This window comes from Ascaphus truei, chromosome 3 (genome assembly GCF_040206685.1).
Source record: "Ascaphus truei isolate aAscTru1 chromosome 3, aAscTru1.hap1, whole genome shotgun sequence".
Classification (NCBI taxonomy): Eukaryota; Metazoa; Chordata; class Amphibia; order Anura; family Ascaphidae; genus Ascaphus; species Ascaphus truei.
In genome coordinates this window covers 207731676-207748257 of record NC_134485.1, presented here as the reverse complement: position 1 = coordinate 207748257, position 16582 = coordinate 207731676, and the positions used below count along the sequence as shown (strand labels likewise).

Sequence of the window (16582 nt, the reverse complement as noted above, 5' to 3'; positions counted from 1 at the left end):
GGCCGTCTTTCAGGACTTTATTAATGACGTATTTCGTGAGGTGCTCAACATCTTTGTTATTGTCTATTTAGATGACATTTTGAACTTCTCCAAAAATCTCCAGAATCACATTCGTCACACCTCGTACGTCCTCTCACGTCTACTCAAACATCACCTGTACGCCAAACTAGAGAAGTGTACCTTCTATCAACGCTCTACCCAATTTCTGGGCTACATTATTTCGGACAAAGGCTTTTTGATGGATCCAGGTAAACTCCAGGCAGTTACGGAATTGCCCAGACCAGAAACTCTCAAGGCTATCCAGCGCTTTTTAGGATTTGCGAACTACTATCGGAAGTTCATTCGTAATTTCTCCACTCTAGTGGCCCCCATCACAGCGTTGACTAGGAAAGGGGCTGACCCTTCTGCCTGGTCCGCCAAAGCTATCTCCGCCTTCCAGGCCCTTAAAGAGGCATTCGTCACGGCACCGATCCTGCGCCACCCCAACATGGATCTTCCCTTTGTAATAGAAGTTGACGCATCGGACTGCGGTGCAGGGGCTGTACTATCACAGAGGTTCTCGCCCCAGGATAAACTTCACCCTTGTGCGTATTTCTCCAAGAAATTCTCCTCCGCCGAGAGGAATTACGACATCGGCAACAGAGAGTTATTGGCCATTAAAATGGCACTACAAGAGTGGAGACATCTGTTGGAAGGGTCAAGGGAGCCATTTTCTATCTTAATGAACCACAAAAATTTACTGTATATTGAAGGAGCACGTAGCCTCGGTCCTCGACAAGCTCGCTGGGCGCTCTTCTTCTCTCGATTCAACTATCACCTATCCTATATCCCTGGAACGAAGAACGTGAAGGCAGATGCGTTGTCCAGACAATACTCCTCGGAAGACAGGCCTGAGGCAACTTTGGAACCTATCCTACCACCCGAAAGAATTTTGGCTACTTCCACCTTCAAATCGCTAGACAAGATCAAAAGGGACCAGCAACAGATCCCTTCAAACACGGCGATCCCCTATAACAGGCTCTTCGTCTCGCCCAGATTCATTCCAGAGGTCCTAGATTGGGGACACTCTTCTAAACCCACAGGTCACCTGGGCTTCAGAAAGACATTGGACTTAATTCGTCGGAACTTTTGGTGGCCCAGTATGTCTAAAGACATTGCGGAATACACTCGTGCTTGTCCTGTATGCGCCCAGAACAAGACACTTCCACAGAGACCTCAGGGACTTCTCCTCCCATTGCCAGTGCCTGCTCGTCCATGGTCCCATATCTCCATGGATTTCATAGTCGAACTCCCTAGGTCTAGGGGCTTCAACACCATTTTAGTTGTCATAGACAGGTTTTCGAAGATGGTCCACTTCATCCCCCTCAAGGGACTGCCCTCCTCTCCCGCCCTAGCAGACATTTTCTCCGAGCATATCTTTAGGATCCATGGCATTCCGTCTTCCATTGTCTCTGACAGAGGATCCCAGTTCATCTCCAAGTTCTGGAGGACCTTCACTAAAAGACTGGGCATTGTCTCTTCCTTCTCCTCTGCATACCACCCCCAGTCCAATGGACAGACAGAGAGAACTAACCAGTCGCTGGAGAAATACCTCAGATGTTTCATCTCCGATTCCCAGGACAATTGGTCCCAACTCCTCCCGTGGGCAGAGTACGCGGTCAATTCTGCCCGAAGCGAATCCACCCAAGAATCTCCATTTTTTGTCAATTATGGGTTTCACCCTCCCTGCCTACCTATTTCCAATGTTGCTTCTGGGGTACCGGCGGTAGACGAACGGATTTCCACTCTCCAAGACATTTGGTCCAAGGTACAAAAGTCTCTCCACAAGGCTGTATAGCAGGTGTAAGGTCAGGTGTTGAAAAGTATATTTGTGTGTCATCAGCATAGAGGTGATAATTAAACCCAAAAGATGTTATTAGGTCACCTAGAGAGAGTGTGTACAGAGAAAAGAGAAGAGGTCCCAGGACAGAGCCCTGGGGTACCCCCACAGAGAGATCAATAGAAGAGGAGGAGGTGTTAGCAGAAGAGACACTGAAAGTACGATGGGAGAGGTAGGATGAGATCCAGGATAGAGCTTTGTTCCGAATACCAAGAGTATGGAGAATGTGAAGGAGAAGAGTGTGGTCCACGGTGTCAAATGCTGCAGAGAGGTCGAGTAATATGAGCAGAGTGTAATGACCTCTGTCTTTGGCAGCATGGAGGTCGTCAGTTATTTTAGTGAGGGCTGTTTCCGTGGAGTGAGCAGTGCGGAAGCCAGATTGTAGAGGGTCTAGGAGAGAATAGGTGTTGAGAAAATGGAGCAAGCGAGAGAATACAAGACGTTCAAGGAGTTTAGAGGCAAAGGCAGGAGGGAGACAGGTCGATAGTTAGAAAGACAGGTAGGGTCAAGCTTGCTGTTTTTGAGTAATGGTATGACTGTTGCATGTTTGAAGGAGGATGGAAAGGTTCCAGAGCAGAGGGAGGAGTTAAAAATGTGTGTGAGCGTAGGGATTATAGTAGGAGCAAGAGGTTTTAGGAGATGGGAGGGAATGGGGTCAAGAGGGCAAGTGGTAGAGGGAGAAGTGGCGATCAACAGCGACACATCCTCCTCTGAGACAGTGGAAAAAGAGTCAAGGAAGGCAGGAGGAGAGTTAGGAAGAATCTTCCCTGTCTCCAATCTAAACGCTGGCAACGGAGATTTTTCTTGTGCACAATGTACAGTTACACACTGATACTAACATGTATAACCTCAGACTGAGGACTGACAAGACAGGAACTGAAGCTGCAGTCCTGCTTAGGACTGTAGTAAACTAATGGCAGATACATTTAATAGGTTAAAACTTATTGACTGATACCTGTCTACTGTATTCTAAGTCTTTTAAAAGTCTGCAAATTCTCCTTGTTTTCAGTTCTAGGCCCATATTCACTAAAGAGTGATATACGATAGCATGCCCAAACTTCCATTCAGATGAATGCATGTTAAGACGTGCTAATGCTTAGCACCCTTTAGTGAACAGCGGACATATTGAAGACAATGGGGGTTATGCACTAAGCAGTGATAAGTGCTTTTAAGTGAGATAAAAAGCCATTATAGCGTGATATTGCCTGCTGTTAGATTCATAAAGCAGTGATTAGTCTTTTAAGTGAGATAAATGCCTTTATAGCGTGATACTGTCTCCTATGAGATTCACAAAGCAGTGATAAGTGCTTTTAAGTGGGATAAAAAGCTATTATAGCGTGATACTGCAGTGTTATCACTGCTTTGTGAATCCCACAACAGGCAGCATCACGCTATAAAGGCATGTATCTCACTTAAAAGCACTTATCACTGCTTTGTGCATAACCCCCTATGATTTAAAGCGGGGGAGGGGGCGATTGTCGATGTTGTTTGCTCCATGCCAGTGATAAAGTAACTCGATTTATAGTCAACCCCAAACTATGGGCAGTAAACCCCACCATGTAATAATATTACAATAATGTGACATACCTGTGCCACCACTTCTTCCTAGTTGTATTGCTTCTTGTGTCTATAAAACAACACAAAGATCACAACTTTTAAGAGTAACATAATCACATAAATAAACAGCAGAAAGTAAGTTATTTATTTAAGTAATAATCCCTGAAGAACAGGGACTTTAACCCAGCCAGGGCATTATTGGCCAGTAATGCCCTGTTCGGAGGGGATTATTACTATTACAGGCTAAATGTAGGCTTTTTAATTTATTTTTAATTTTCCATAAAAGATACATTTTTGTAGTCATATTGATTTTTATCAGCATGATTGTCTACATTCTTATGCTTTTACTGCAAATGTATTAAACGGAAATTGTACATACACACAGACACAGACACAGACACAGACACACACACACACACACCCCCCCCTCTATATACATAAACACACTCTGCAGTCCCCCCAACACACTGTGCAGCCCCTCTCCTCTACAACCACAAAACACACTGCAGCCCTCCTCCACACTCACAAAATACAGAGCAGCCCCCCTCCACACACACACAAAACACAGAAACACACTGTAGACACACACCAAAACACACTCTGCAGCCCATCTCCACCCACTGACACACACACACACACACACACACACACACACACACACACACACACACTGCTGTCCCCCTCTACACCCACAAAACACACTGCAGACACACTCACCAACAAAACAGACTGCTGCCCCCTCTACATCAATAAAACACACATCAGCAGCCCCCCTTTACACCCACCGCAGCCCCCATGTAAACCCACACACTGCAGACACACACACACACACAAAACACTCTGCACCCCTCCTCCACCCACAAAACACACTGCAGCCCGCCCTCTACTCCCACAAAACACACACTGCAGACACACACAAACCAACACTTTGCCAGCTCTACATCCACAAAACACACACTGCAGACACAGACACAGACACAGACACACACACACACACACACACACACACACACCACTCTGCAACCCTCCTCCACCCACAAAACAGACTGCAGCCCCCCCCTGCACCTACAAAACACACACTGCAAAGAAACAAACAAATCTGACTGCCAGCTCTACATCCACAAAACACACACCAGCATCCCCCTCCCTACACCCACTGCAGCCCCCTGTAAACCCACATACTGCAGACACACACACACACCAACAAAACACTCTGCACCCCTCCTCCACACACAAAATACACACTGCAGCCCCCCTCTACACCAACAAAATACACACACAGCAACAAGTCTCTGCTGCCCCTTCTACACCCACAAAACACACACCAACAGAAGACACACACACTAATAAAACACACTGCTGCCCCCTTTACACCCACAAAACACACAACAGACAGACACACAAACCTTTCCCCTCACTCTCCTGTGCAGAGCTCTCAGAGGCAGGGTGGGGAGGAGTCAGTGCCTTGCTGCTACCTTCTGTCCAATCACCTCCCCTGTCTAAGAGCAAATTTCACACTTTGTGAATGAAACCTGAAAGCTGAGTGACTGAAAAACTTGGCAATGTGCCAAAAATTCCGGCCCATTACTGATTGGATAATGCCCGGAATTTCAAGCAATCAGAGAGCAGGGATTTCAATAATGCCCGGAATTTACCAGCTTTAACCTATAGTAATGTTTATACAGTAAAAAACATTTTCTTATGTTTAGTTTGCACTTGGGGGAGGGGGAGGGGGGGGGCGGTGCATCAGGAACTTTTCTTTATTTTAACCCCTTTGCTGCCATAAGGGCAGGAATGCATGGCAGGCTTCTGCGGCAATGAAGGGGTTAATGTTTGTAAGTAATTGCCGTTGTACTCTTCCTGTTTCTGACGACAACAATACCCTTAGATAGAGACGCACATGGTATCACTGCGTATTCTAATGTAAGATCCTGATTATGAAATGAAAAGCTGCCCCTCATTCTGCTCCTGATTCTCATTTTACAGCTAATGCCACATGAAGTGAGATTAATAGGAAGACAAAGGGGAAACATATGACTTACCTCTTAACTGTTTCTCTGGGATAGTGTCCTGCAAGAGAAAATCCCCAGAAATCAGAAAGATATTTATCAGAATACATCTCCCCGGCTGCCCATTGAAGGGTCATCATTATAGTCTGAGAGAGCTCAACTCACCTCATGCTATCTATCTGACATCCCAACAAATGATGCTCATGTAGCTGATTTTTATTGCATCATAAATGTTTTCTGCTGAAGCAGTTTTGTGTTACTTTAGATCAGGCCTGCACAACATACGGCCCGCTCCCTGTGTGGCCCGTGATGCCCTCCTTCCCCCCCCCCCCCCCCCCCCCAAGCCCGCTCTGCAGACACAGGAGGGATGGAGCGCCAGCATTTTGACACGCTCCCCACCCCCTCCTGAGCCCGCTCTGCTGACACATTGAAGGAGCACTAGCATTGTGATGCCCTCACCCTCTCCAACCCCCTGAGCCTGCTCTGCCTATTAGGAAGGAGCACCAGCCGTTTGATGCGATCCCCTGCAGGCAGAGAGGAGAGAAGGAACAGAGCTGAGGCCGGTCTGACTGCAGAGGGTGGGGGCGGGGTTAGTGACAGCGGAGCCTCATTAGTGAGAGCAGGAAGTGAGGTGCCTGCTGCCAGAGCCCAAGATGGCTCCCCCCCATCCCCCCATGCAGCTGCTCCTCAGAGCTGGTGGCAGTGTCTGTGCAGGTCAGTGTCTCTGTGAGTGTCTGCACAGGTCTGTGTCTGTGAGTCTGTGGAGGTCAGAGAGAGAATGGGGGTAGAGAGAATGGAGGAGGGTGGAGAGAGAGACTGGACTAGGGAGGGGGAGAGAGAGAAAATAGAGGAGGGGATTGAGAGAGAAAATGGAGGAGGGGATTGAGAGAGAGAAAATGGAGGAGTAGATTGTATTTCATTTCACATTCTATTTTGCACTGTTTATTTATCATATATTTTTTATATATTGCATTCCGTGAATAAATTTATTTTTATTATTTTTATTTTCACCTATAATCCATGTTTAGGAACATGAGTATAAATAGGATGTATTATTGCAATTAATTTACATTATTAATATTATTTATATTATGGTTAACAATGCGTGGTTCATTTGATATATAACAAGTTTCAAATAAGGGTTCTGCGAGTTTATCTCTGACCATGGTTTAATTCATGCAAGCTGCGATGAGATACATGCATATACATTGATTTTTAAAGGTATTCCATCTCTTGCATATGTATATATATCCATATTTACATTTTTGTATATAGGAATTGAATGTATAATATAATATTTTTTTTATATACTGGGTTTTAAATATTTTATTGGCAATATAATTAATATTATTATCAATATATATAGAAAGTTCTTTTGGGTCCTGAAAGCTCAGCTCTGACCCTTATGTGTTTTGATGCAAGCTGCGATGGTTTGAATGTATTTGAATCCACCATCTCTTGCAATTATTATTATTATTATAATTATATATTTTCTAAGGGTTTTATATTTTAGTCCTTTATGAGTTGCACAAACATTCTCTTTATGTTTCCAATGTTTGACCAATTCCTTTTATGTTTTTATTGTTTATGTTTTTAGAGTTTGTCCTATTGTATTTAGTTTTTTCATTTGTTTTCAGTTTGTTCTATTGTCATGTCTAGTACACTGATTGGAGGGTTGTATCACCTGATTTAGAAGTGGTTGCGATTGGTTGATACATTAATTCATAGAGGTATTTAACCATCACCATGCAACCACATGACCAAGCCCTGAAGAAGTGTCACAAACGCGTAGGTGGTGACGTCATACGCAGCGACGCTGTGTCCGTGACGACGGACTTCCGTGCTGCTGCCCCAGGACACCACGAGGACGTTACTAGGGGATCTTTTGAGATACAAGGTCTGTTTTATACCAACTAGACAACTGAATGCTCTCTCTTCCCCTTACCAACTATGGTGTTTCCCCTCAGTACCTTGGGTGTTAGTACCCTGTCCTCTGTGGGTGTCACGGGCGTTATCTGATCTTTTAGATCATTTTGAATGTAGTGTCATTGACTCTCATTGCTATACAAATTTATTGTGGCATTTTTGTGTTTTTTTTTTTACTATAAAGAATTGTGCATTAATCTCGGTTCTCTGGTTTTCTTTTTCTAATGACAGGATTAGATCAACAAGTTATTACAAAACAAGAATTTGATTTCCTGTATAATTTATATCACAAAATACCAATTTTTTATATAATACCCAAAATTCATAAAAATTTACACTCCCCACCTGGTCGCCCGATTATATCAGGCATCCAGTCACTCACTTCACATCTTTCCCAATACATAGATCACCAGCTACAACCATATGTTATTCAGTTGCCTTCATATTTGAGGGATACTACGCACATACTGCAGACTTTACATGACATTCAATGGCAACCTCATTATTATTTAGTTACAGCAGATGTAACATCACTATATACAATAATCGACCACGAACAAGGGTGCGAGGCCATTCTCAATACATTAAATAATGATCCGTCCATTTCCGCTGCATCAAAGTCTTTTCTAATTTCTGGGATTAAATTTATTCTTTCTCACAATTTTTTTTATTTTATTTTAATAAATCTTATTATTTACAGGTATGTGGCACCGCCATGGGACCCAGGTTTGCACCAAGTTATGCTAATCTATTTATGGCCAGATGGGAACAGCAGCATATCTGATCCAGCTGTCCCTACGGTGCAAATCTGGTGCTCTGGTGGCGCTACATAGATGATATTATTTTTATTTGGTCGGGCACTTTATCACAATTAGAATTATTTCAACAGTATATGAATGATAATATTTATAATCTTAAATTTACATTCACATCTAGCAGTACATCTATTGAATTCTTAGATTTAGTTATTTCCATCAGGGATAATTTTATACACACTAGTACATTTTTCAAAACTGTTCAAGCGAACAATTATTTACATGCGAACAGTCACCACAATCCATCCTGGATTAACAATATACCGAAAGGACAATTTATCAGATTAAAAAGAAATGGTTCTAGTTTAGAGACATTTAATACCCAAGCTAAGGATCTTAGACACAAATTCATTAATAGGAAATATTCACCTCACATGTTAGATCAAACGATTACTGAGGTTGCAACGATGGACAGATCCAGTCTTTTGAAATATAAAAAGAAAAAAACAGACACATCATCCAGTCTGGCATTTATCACTCAATATAACCAAATGGCTCCCAATATACGGAAGACCATCAAAAAATTTTGGCCTATTCTAAAAAAGGATAAAGAATTGGTAGATATACTGCCGGTTCATCCGAAAATTATATTCACTAGAGCCCCTAATATAGGACAAAAGCTGGCTCCAAGCTGTCCATCGCTGCAACCCTCTCGTCACACTAATACCATTTGCAAGGGATATTTCCCTTGTAATAGATGTAGAGCCTGCAAGTATAGTTCTAAAAGTTTCTCATTTTCATCCACTAATACAGTACATCAAAGACTTATAAAATTAAACAACACATCACCTGTAACAGTTCACACATAATATATCTCCTTGAATGTCCTTGAGGTCTGCAGTATGTGGGTATGACCACCAGATCTGTTAAACGACGTTTATACGAACATATATACAACATAAAAAAAGGCCTGACTACACATAGTGTTTCAAATCATTTTCTTCAAGTGCACGGACAGGATCCCAAGGGACTCATTTGTGTAGTCATTGAGACAATCACACCAAATTGGAGAGGAGGCAATGTTGTGAGCCTGCTGGGGAGGAGAGAATCTTTTTGGATTTATGAACTCTGTACTCTGTCCCTACTAGGCCTCAACATTGAATTTGACCTTAAAGCCTTTTTGGTTGGCACATAATTTATAGTCATCTAAGTTTACAAAAGGAATTCTTCTGCATATTCTGTATATTTCTGCATGTTGATCCATTTTATGACAAGTAGTTTTGAACCAATGAATTATGTATCTATATGCATTTTATTCTGACTGTATATTACAACATTTGTATATATTATTATAATAACTAATACATACAATATATACAGTAGTTGTCATACTATTAGGGTATAACACACATGATTGTCACAAGACACATATAACATGACCTACTGGTACATTCAATACACTGTCTAAATTATACAATTTACTCACATTCACATGACCAAATAGATAGGCACAATAAGTGTCCATACACCTCTTTTTAGGTGCAATTGGACAACTATACAACATAATACTATTCAATAAATTTAAATTGATACACCTATTCACATTTGAAGTATATAAAATAAAAATAAAAATATATTTTCTATCACAATTTATTTTTAATTATAGCATAAATATAGATCACTTATCATTATTAGGTTATTTATCACATCATACACATCTTCATAGTACTGCTGCGGCACAGTTTATTCGAGCATTTGCCCGTTCTGTGCCGCAGCAGTAGCCTGGCGCGCGCCCGAGAGTGACGGGCGCGCGCCGAAGCAGCGGAAGAGCGCCCTCCGATCGGGGCGCTCTCCCTACCGCTGCCGGGTCCGCCGGGTCCCCCGGAACCCCCTGCCGCTGTCCCGCGATCGCGGGACACCAGGGCTCCCTCGGGGAGCCCCTGGACGCGCGTGCAGGGGGCGCACGCTCCCGAAGACGCGTGACCGCGCGTCTATGACGCGCGGCACGCCGAGGGGCGGCCACTAGCAAGCCGGGAAATCTCCCGGCTTGCGGATCTGGCCGCAGTGTAATAAACTGTGTCGCCAGTGTATATGTTAGAAATCACATTACATTTAGAATTAATATATATATTTCATTATTCAATTTATTTACAAGTATGTCATATGTCACAACCACTCCATCACATATTCACAGCATTTATTGTTTATTTGTTTTCTGTTTAGTTAATCGTATGTTTGTTTATCAGCTGAGTTTTTTTATTTCATATATTGTTGGGCAAATGCAGGACGTTTTACCTGCGAGTGCGCATGTGCGGGACTTACCAGGTGAACTAATTCATTTTCAATTAACCATCTACAAAAAGGACATTTTGGGACAGAATTATCATACCCCTGAGGAAGCAAGCAGTGCTTCTGAAGCGCGTAGGGTGGTCACGCTGATCATACTCTGAATCTTTGATTTATCCCCCCCCCCCACTGACTGCTATACAGAATCTGCCATTACGGACTGAGAAATCATTGCCAAATCCCAGGCGAATCTGCTGTCGTCATTCACGGGCTAGCTACACACTTTGAATAGTGTATTGAGAGGAGCGTTCCGCCCACACACCAGCCGGTGTGTGCAACACTCCACAAACAGAGGAACAACGTGTCCAGCTGCATTTAGCCATGGAGGAGAGGGGATACTCTCAAATAGATCCACTGCCTGCCCTTATCATCTATCTGGTGAGTGGGCAATTCTACCATTGTAGCAGAATATCAGTCTGACCTATCTCATTATTATTTTATTTTTGTACTATCTTTATTATTTTTATATGTCATTTGTATGTTTTTTTATTAAATGCTAATTTTATTTTTCACCTGTTGATTACCTCAGCTGTTTGTCATATGTGTTATATGTTTTGTTTGTCATGTTTATCATACAGTATTATGCTATGCACTGTTTTTATTCTTTTTAAGCACCTATTACTTCACCTGGAGATACCTTGAGATCTGCACATCTACCAGGCTCGGCTGTTTATATCCTTTTATTCATAATTCTTTGTTAGGCGCCTTAGGTACATATTTCTTTTCCATCTAGTCATTTTCTGACCAGGGGGTCAGAATTGTATCAGCGGCAGCCACTTATATATATTTATATTATATATAAGGTTTTGTTCTTGTCACATATGTTTATACTGTATATTCATTTTATATGTTGTATTAATCACCGTATTACCATCTCAGTCTAGTTAGCGCTACCTATCTTGTTTTTTGCTTTCTTTTCCATGCGCTCCTATTTTTGTGTTTATATGTGCTGAGTATGCCCCGCTGATCACGGGAGACTAGGAGCTGCAGGGGAGACTGGAATAGCCAAGGGAGAGCTTTTGGAGGGACAGCGCGCTCAAATACCCCCTTTTCACTCCTCAGAGCTAGTGGCAGTGCGACAGTGGCAGTGTCTGTGCAGGTCTGTGTCTGTGCAGGTCTGTGTCTGTGCAGGTCTGTGTCTGTGTCTGTCCAGGTCACTGCCTCTGTGAATGTCTGCACAGATCAGTGGCTGTGAGTCTGTGCAGGTCAGAGAGAGAATGGGGGAGGGTGGAGAGGGAGGGGGGAGAGAGAGAAAATAGAGGAGGGGATTGAGAGAGAGAAAATGGAGGAGGGGATTGAGAGAGAGAGAGAGAATGAGGGGATGGGGAGAGAATGGGGAGGGAAGGGAGAGAGAGAATGGGGGACGGAGGGAGAGAAACGGGGGAAAGGGAAGGGAGAGAGACTGGTGGTGTGAGAGAAAATGGGGGGGGATAGAGGGAATAGGGGAGAAGGTAGAGAGAGAATGGGAAGAGGTAGAATGAATAATACAGCATCAATGGTGACACTATTAGATATTATAATATTAATTTTTTAGTAATGTAATTTGTTGCATTAATAATTTTTTTATGTGTCCCGGTTTTTCATTTTCAAAATTTGGTCGCCCTATGTGAGGTGCAGGGGGGGGAGAGGGTGATGTGAGGTGCAGGGGGGTGGGATGTGTGCAGTGTGCAGCGGGGTATTGTGTGATGTGGTTGGGGAGTATTATGTGTGAGGTGGAGAGATGGTGGTGCGAGAGAGAGGGGGAGCCTCCCAAAGGTCGCTGACACTGGGCGGGTGGGGGCAATGGAACAGTTGTCTTGAGCCCCAGGAAAGCAGTCTACGGCCCTATCTGGTATGACCATCCTCATATCTCCCCCAGCACCCCTCATCATCACCCTCATATCTGGGTTGGGGTGGGGGGTGATATGATGATGATCTGTAGGGGGGGGAGAAGATATGATGAGGATGATGATGATGAGGGGTGCTGGGGGAAATATGATGATGATGATGATGATGACGATGATGATTTTACCCGTGCGGCCCAAATCATTTTTCTTTGGAACAGTTCGGTCCTTCTCACTTTACAAGTTGTGCAGGCCTGCTTTAGATTCTAGTGTCAAGAGATGAATTTACTAACAGCCAAAACCTATGTCTCAGTCTCTCTCCCCTGTCTCACCACCATTAAGGGATCGTTGACTTAACAGACATACAGTAGAAGAAAAAATTCCATCTACAATATGTGCTGGGTAAAATGCCCTCATCCCAACAAACTTTCCCTGTTTTTGTAGAAACATTAATAGGTTTCCATTATACCTCTGTGGGGGAAGCATTAACATGTTTCTCTTCCTTATTCTCCTCCATCTTCTGATCTTGCTCAATCTTCTTTTTTTCTACCATTTCCACTGCTATCTCACTTCCATCCGCCATTTCTTCTTCTACCATTTCTTCCAATACATATTCATCTGCCTTTTCTTTCAGATTTTCTGCGTCTACCTTTTCCTCTTCTTTACGAGTGACTCCTCCCCCTGAAGAAGCGTGCCAAGCACGTGAAACGTACGTCGGGGTATGGTGACGTCAGACGCATGACGCATACCAGGAGAGACGGCTTTGTTTATCTGGCGATATGAAGGGAAGGTAGTATTACGGCGGACACAGTGAGACTGCTGTATTTCCCCACAAATAGGAGTAATATTGACCCCTGCAACACTGTTTACCATCGGGGTACTATTGCGATACCTAGACCTATGGGTGACGACACTCCTATGTGTAGCTGTATATTTATTCAGCTGCAGCGTCTCTAAATGGCAAACCACGACTGATTTGCTAACTGACATCAGCCATAGCGTTGCGTTTGTATCCCTAACATAGCTATTGTGGATATATGGGATCTTATGCTGTTCTACCTTCTGGTGGTGATTATTACCTATGTTTCACCTCAGTCCATTGTTGACTATATATAATCGTCACTTCACCATATACCTTCTCCCTTGGATATTTGAATCCTATATGAACAGGGTATATACATATCCTGTCCAGATTATAGCCATTTCCTTCACTGAGGATTTTAATATCCTGTGTGTTTGTTTTCTATATATGTCGTTTTTAATGTGTTTTTGTCACTATGAGATTTATTAAAACTTTATTATTTTTCTGGTTTTAATCTGCGCCTGTGCATTTTGGTCTAGGGTCAGTGGACCCTTCCTTTGGTCCTAGTTATTCACACTATTGTCCACTCCTACTCTGTGCCTACCCATACAGTGTAACTTTGAGTGCAATTATTAGGGCTTATGGTGACCCCAGGTGGTCACTTGTTCAAGTGTTCGTTTGTAAAAAAAAATAAACCTGTCCTACACATTGAAATAAATAATTCCCCCTCCCCCCCCAAACACATACAGTAATGTGCGAAATAACTGTTATCTAGATATGGATAATAGATTATTTGCCCATTATGAAACACAAAACACCATCAATAAAGTAAATAAATAGAGTTCTACTTACCCCCTGGCAATGAGATGGGCAGTCCGGTCATCAAACGGGCTCCGTTGGCAAAAAAAAAAACATTGCACATATTTTCAAATGTCAGTTAACCCCTTAATCACCTTAGCGATTAATAACCGCTATAGGAATTAAGGGGTTAACCCACCCTGCACCGATACCAACCCTTCACCCATTAATTTGTACAGTGGGTATAATATATATACGAATCTGAGAACAAAAAACAAACAGAAGCGCAAGCTCCATAGCATGTAACTGTTTTAAACAATTGAATACATTTATTATAAAACTGCAGCCCAAAGGAATTGCACTTACAGGATTAAAAAAAGCAACTATACGTTGGAGAGAAAAATCTCTGTAATCAGACATCAGCAGGGGTGGTGGAGTCCTTGAAGGCAGGGAGCACATGATCAGCTTGCAGCAGCATCCAACTCCTGTCACAAGTTGGCGCCAGATCACTATAGCTCACAGTGTTTCCACGTCCACCGTTCCTGTTTGGATCAATTTCCAACTCTGAAATACAGCTAACTGGAACACCAGGACGCCCAGGAATCCACGTGTATACACCCTCACGCGATGACGTCACCAGCCCTACGCGTTTTGTCACAGTAATGCGACTTCATCAGGGGTAGTGTGATTGGTCAGTAACAGCCAATGAAATAGGCTGGAGGAGGTAAAATCATTCTACACTGGCAACACACTTTATTCGAGCTTGGCTAGTCCCACGAATTCGGGTATACCCGGGTGTATTGAGGTTTGTGACTGTTTTCTGCCCGAGTGCATTGAGGTATTTTCCAGGCAGGGATTAAAGCATTTTATTCCCGCTGGCTGCAATACTGCACAGTATATATATATATATATACTGCATTACAATTCATGAATTTATGCCATCTGGTAGACACGCGAAGCATTGCAGCCTATTAAATCCTAATCATTATCATTTAACAGATCAGCCGCCCGTCAGCCAGACATGAACCCAGGCTGGGAAGGCAAACGCAACGGGGCTTGTCTGAGGTGAGGAGCGGCGCATTCCAGGTATCTGCCAGGTACATACTGGGTATTTGCTCGAATAAAGTGTGTCGGTGCAGTAAGTATTTGGTTACTGATTCACCACAAATCGGTCCTTTGTAAAGTTGAATACATTTAGATAAACAGTGGTACTTGCTAATGCATCATAATAAATAAAATCATTCTCACCAAACACTAAGAATATCATAACCAATTAAAATATTGAAAAATATATATGTATATATACTCTTAATGCATAATTGCAAAAAAAAAAGTATCTTACTAACAATCCAACATTCATCAAATATGGAAAATTAACCAATAATTGGAACCTAAAACTATAACCAATTATAACTATTAATTACTATAATATCAAATGAAATTAAATTTGGATACATAGATAAACTCCCTGTGTATTTTGAGAACAATATACCACTAACAACACTGCACATTGATTATATACAGCTTAACCCCGTTATAGCGCACCTGTTATAACGCGAATCCGCTTATAACGCGGTTTGGGCATGGACCCCGAATTTTTTAAAAAAATTAACATTTTTTTAAATATTATTTTGCACACTGCCACACTGCCACACTGCCACACTGCCACACCAGCACACACCAGCACACACTGCACACCCCAATACACTGCACACACTACCAGCACTCACTGCACACTGCACAGCCCACTGCACACTGCACAGCCCACTACACACACTACCAGCCCTCACTGCACACTACACACACACTACCTGCACACACAGCACTCACAGCACACAGCACACAGCACTCACAGCACACTGCACTCACAGCACACCGCACACAGTGCACTTACACCACACTGCACTCACACCACACTGCACTCACACCACACTGCAGTCACACCACACCGCACTCACACCTTACTCACACACCCCCTCCCACTCCCTCTCCCTACCTTTGGTGTCGGCTGCTGAGCTCGGAGCGGAGCTGGCATAGGGAGGAGGAGGGGGGTGTCAGTAGGAAGGGGGGGGTGGTGTGGATGCCGGTAGGGGGGGTGAGTGAGGAGCAGGCTGGGACTCAGAGGGCCGCGTAGGAGTGGTGTGTCAGAGACACACAGACTGAGGGCGGGAGTGGAGGGTCTCTGGATGCCGGGCGACAATAAAATTACTAAACAAGAAAATTATATAAGTGTATTAGAATTGATCAAATAAATCAATAGATTAATTGATTAAAAAATAATATGAATTGAAATAAAAACTGAATTGCACTCTATTAAAGAGTATAACACCTATTTTGAAACTAATAGTGAAGGAATCTATCCAAAGACTACAGAATCCTAACTACCTAGAGGTACAGAGCACTGTGCGTCAGATTCCTTGAGCACAGACATGCTATTGTCAAGGGAGTATTGGTGCACAGTGTTCCTCGTCACTTTGCCCAAGTACACTCAAAAGATCCTAGGGGACTTAGAATCATGGGCATTGAGAGTATCCCAAATACCAAATTAGGTGGGGACAGGTTTAAATCACTTTGTATGAGAGAGTCCTTTTGGATTTACTCTCTCGATACATTATCTCCTAAAGAACAACAATACAAACCGGCGCCTACAGAGTCCCATATAGGAAAAAAGTTCAGTCCAATGGTAA

The 16582-nt window shown here is 43.0% G+C and overlaps 1 long non-coding RNA gene across 1 annotated transcript; it reads left to right on the top strand.

The window, feature by feature from the left end:
• The first annotated feature begins 7086 nt into the window (after positions 1-7086).
• Positions 7087-13191, top strand: LOC142491008 (uncharacterized). The gene is made up of 3 exons (XR_012800218.1): positions 7087-7342; positions 10617-11571; positions 12930-13191. It is a non-coding gene; the product is annotated as an uncharacterized LOC142491008 (long non-coding RNA).
• Positions 13192-16582: the final 3391 nt, after the last annotated feature.